A 4,913-nucleotide genomic window follows, 5' to 3' on the forward strand; every position below is an offset into this window, starting at 1 on the left:
TCCAGCAGCTGTATGATGAGGAAAGAAGTAAAACAGGTTATTGTGAAGAGCGCCACAAATGTGTCTCTGACTGGGGATCACTGGACCTCTGTTAGCAACAAGAATTTTCTTGGTGTGACAGCTCATATAGATGATGAATCTATAGATGATGAAGATCCAGTCATTTGCTTTGAGCATGCAGAAGACCACTTCTAGGCACTATGGAGATGCCTGTGGCAGAAGCCTGGGAAATTAAAGAAATTGCTAAAATGCTATTAAAAAACATCTTCTGATTTACTTCAATTCTTCCAATATCCTGAGCAAAACTCCCAAAATTAAACAACATTTTTGATCAGAATTTCCAATGTTCTGAACTGTTTTCTGCACACTACACATATATTGGTCTGTGTAGTAGACTGGTGGAAAAATAAACAAGATGTTGAAGTTTATGATTATGTTCATTGATTCATTCATCATTCAAACTTAAATTAATATTTCTCATGTTAAATACTGAAATGTGATTAAAATGCGATTAATTTTGATTAATTAATTACAAAGCTTCCGATTAATTCGATTAATTTTTTTAATCGCGTCCCACCCCTATATATATATATATATATATATATATATATATATATATATATATATATATTGTAATATATATATATATATATATATTGTAATATATTCACAACATATACGTTTGAACTAACCTGCTCCGTACCAGGCTAGAGTTGAGGCTTAGCTTAGCGGGGCCGCTTCTATTGGTTGAGCAGCGTGATGTCAGTCTCGCCATCCGGGAAACTGAATTGAGGAACAAGATTCCGCTGCAATCCTATCCATTAAATTGCTGTGGATGTAGCATATCATATCATATCTTTATACATTTAATGGAGTACTGTAATTATTAGTTTGGAATGATTGCAGGTTATTATCAAAATTTAATAATTATATTTCCAAATGCAATTTATATTTTGATCTTCAGAGTACATATTCATTGTTAATCAGTGAGGTTTTTGCACATTTTAATGTATTGGTTTATTCTTAACAAATTCAGGTCAGTGTAAAATGGAATACAGTGTCTAATCGCAGTTATGGTCAACAACAGTGTTGGGAACTGTAACGAATTAAAGGGGCGGGTGTGACGCAACCGCAAGTATCAAATATTTTATTAAATGAGACAGGCAACAGATCTCACAAAGGAAAATAACTAGACAAAGAGGAAAGAGAACTAAGGTGAACAAGCGACAGACTTGTGAGAATAATTAAACAGACAGAGTTCAAACACGCCACGACAGACCTATAATAATATAGAAACACAAAGCTCAGGCACGATTAAACAGGACAGAACCACATCACTAAAACACCGACCTACAGATAGAAGCATGAAACACAACAACTAGACACATTAACAAAACGTAGACCAATACTCAGAAGCATTAAACAGAATCACTAGAAACATTAACATACACCTTGAAACGGGGCGGGATAGATCAGAGGACACGGATACATACACGCATGCATACACAAGGAAACACACTACTACAAACTAAACCTACAAGGAAAACAACCTGACGGGGAGTAGTGAAAGAAAGAATAACCAGTAAATCAAACAAAGAGAAACAAGATGAAACAAGGAAGACAAACCGTAACTAATCCAACCGACGCATGCTTAGCAGCCAGACTGGAGTCGGATCTCTGATGCTGATTGGGGTGTGCTTGATGTCCTTGATGTCCTGGAGAGGGAGGCAGTATGTTGTGACGAGACTGCTCAGTTTCTGCTACTTCAGTTGAGGCGAGAGCTTCATATCTGTTATCGAGAAGAATGTTCTGTTCTGGAGATTGCTGCTTGCCGCCGCTGCTGTGCTGGTTTCTGCTACGTTCCTTCCCCCGAACAAGAGTCCAGCCCTTATCATTGTTGTTGTTAACAGGATTAGGAGTTGAGGCCAAGATGAGCTTAGGCTTTGCCCCCAGTACATCCCAGCGACAATGGAGAGAAACGTCTCTTTCTTTGCCAGGGACAGTTTTGTCAGCGGTTTGTGTGGCAAGAATCGAGTCCAGATATTCTTCCTCCTCCCTTATAGAATGTAAGGTATGGATTCTTTCCTGAAGTTCTGGAAGTAATATATCGTGACTGTTTAGAAATTCATCAGAAATACTTAGATATCTCTAATTCATTTGAGATGCTGTCTATTAATGTAATTAGTCCATCTGAAAATAAAAGTACATTTTCTCTAACAAATGTGTAGGATCCACACACTATCAAAATCATACCCTAGATTTAATCTTAACGTTGGGTATTGACGTAGATAATATAAATATACTCCCGCAAACCATAGCTATCTCTGATCACTATTTAGTCCAATTTGAGATTCATCTTAACATAAATACCCGCCCGTCTCCTCGGCAGTGTATAAAGCGCTCGATAAATTCATTAACAGCAACACAGTTTATTGAAACCCTCCTTGATTTAACTGCTCTAGCCCACTCGCCATCCGATCCAGGAGAGTTAGACAGTCTAACCAACTGCATAGAGAATACCTGCAGATCAGCTCTAGATACACTGTAAAAAAATCCATTAAATTTACGGTAAAAGACTGGCAGCTGTGGTTGCCAGAACTTTACCGTAAAAAAAACGGTGACCATGTAAAAAACACTACGGTATCTTTTTTGACAACCGTAAATTTCATCATTTAGAACTGTTCTTTTTACGGAAAATGACTTTACAGCTTAAAATAATACACTGTAAAATTAACAACTTTTTTACTGTTTATTTCTATGATGAATACATTACAACCATTATTATTTTACAGTATTTGATTGTAAAGTCCAACTTCACAGTAAATTACTGGCAGGCCGCCATCACTAGGACCTCCCAGTTGTTGCCACCAATGATCTACCAATGATCTATAATATAATATAGATATTATATGCCATATTTTAAGGCATCAAGTCACTTATTTTGCCTTAGCAATGTAATCATGCATGAAGCCGTAATCACGCGTATTTAACACAACACGTGAATCATGAGGGCAGGTCATTAGCACTATAACATTACACAAACACGGTAGGTAGACTCAGACAATGTACAACTACATAAACTAATACAGGGAGACTTAAACTATCAAAACATATAATCAAATACATAATCAACAACAGCATGTCATAACACTTACACATAACGCGTATCAATAACGAACGGGGGCTCATGGAAAGTAGCGCCGCCCCCAGTGGACAGACGCTACAAAATTTTACAGACTTTAAGCAGAAAAGCCTTAAATTTTCTCAAAAATCAGCAGTGCGCCTTGTATGTATGTGCACTGAATTCAAAAATCTGTCCCTGACACAGATACGTAATGTGTACGCTGGCAGCGATAAACTAACCAGAGAACATTACGTAAAACGTAATTGAGTAAAGAACAGCGGGAGAAGCGTCTCTACAGTCACCATTCGACTGAAGGCAGCAATGATAGCACAAGACTTGAATATCGAAAACTTTTAAGTGCACCTTATGGTCCAGAAAATACGGTATTCCTTATATGTATAAATATTTGACCCATATTTACAAAGACAATTTCTAAAATGGCAGTACATTGTCCTATATTTCAACATGCTTTACCTTTCAGCACTGGCCATATTTTTAGCATTTTCTTTCTGTAGAAATCAAGGTGCGATTTTGCTGATTGATGAATGGTTTTCACTGTAAATTGAAATGTAGGCTACTCATCAGCAAAATCTGTAATTTAGACTGAATATTTTTTTATTTTTAGGGTAATTCCTTGTTTACTACATTACGGAATTTTCCAATATATTTTACCTAAAATATTGAAATTAACATTAAAAATGTGTGCTTTCTACATATTATGACTGTAAAAATTAATTTTATGTACTGTTTATTTTTTTAAAGTAAACTATTGCATCTGTTACAGTGATATACTGTTTTCTACTTTATGATCTTTTACTGTTGCTATTTTATAGTTTATTACCGTAAATTCAACAAATATTTTTACAGTGTATAGTAGCTCCACTGAAATATAAAAAGACTAGATCTAAAAAACTCGCTCTGTGGTACACTGACCAAACTAGAAACTTAAAACAAATAGCACGTAAATTAGAGCGTAAATGGCGATCTACTAAGTTGGAAGTATTCTACTGTGCCTGGAAGGATAGCATTATTGACTACAAACGGGCACTCGCTAAAACACGCTCAGCATACCTAGCCTCACTGATAGAGAAAAATAAAAACAATCCTAGATTTCTTTTTAATACTATTTCCAAACTTACAAAAAATCAAGCAGGTGCAGAACCTCAGATTCCAGTAAACCTCACTAGTAATGTATTTATAGATTTTTTTAATAACAAAATAGAGAATATTAGAAAAAATATAAAACCTTTTATTAGCAATACATCTGGTATGTCATCTGGTTTGGTTGATATCGATTTAAATCACATACTGGGAGAAAACTTGATGCTTTTCATCCACTCCCACAATCAGAATTAGAGAAAATTATTTCTTCCTTAAATTGTGCTACCTGCACACTAGACTCGGTTCCCTCAAAGTTATTAAAAGAGGTATTACCAGCGGTAACTGAACCTCTTCTACCTATAGTTAACTCATCCATTACAATAGGTGACATGCCCAAATCATGTAAATTAGCAGTTATTAAACTTCTGATTAAGAAACCAAATCTTGATCCTACTGTACTATCTAATTATAGACCCATTTCAAAAACATCATTTATATCCAAGATCATAGAAAAAGCTGTTGCCCAGCAATTATGCCTATATCTGGTTTTTAGGCCCCATCACAGTACTGAAACAGCATTACTTAAAGTAACAAATGATCTCCTCCTTGCTTCAGATCAAGGCTATGTATCGCTGTTCGTGCTTCTTGATCTTAGTGCAGCTTTCGACACAATTGATCATAGGATCTT

The 4,913-nt window shown here is 35.7% G+C and overlaps 1 long non-coding RNA gene across 1 annotated transcript; it reads left to right on the top strand.

Annotated features, from left to right (window-relative positions):
* The first annotated feature begins 720 nt into the window (after positions 1–720).
* LOC143523589 (uncharacterized) lies at positions 721–1,969 on the top strand. The gene is made up of 2 exons (XR_013133411.1): positions 721–1,774; positions 1,911–1,969. It is a non-coding gene; the product is annotated as an uncharacterized LOC143523589 (long non-coding RNA).
* Positions 1,970–4,913: the final 2,944 nt, after the last annotated feature.

The sequence above is a fragment of the Brachyhypopomus gauderio genome, chromosome 9 (genome assembly GCF_052324685.1).
Source record: "Brachyhypopomus gauderio isolate BG-103 chromosome 9, BGAUD_0.2, whole genome shotgun sequence".
NCBI classification, from domain to species: domain Eukaryota; kingdom Metazoa; phylum Chordata; class Actinopteri; order Gymnotiformes; family Hypopomidae; genus Brachyhypopomus; species Brachyhypopomus gauderio.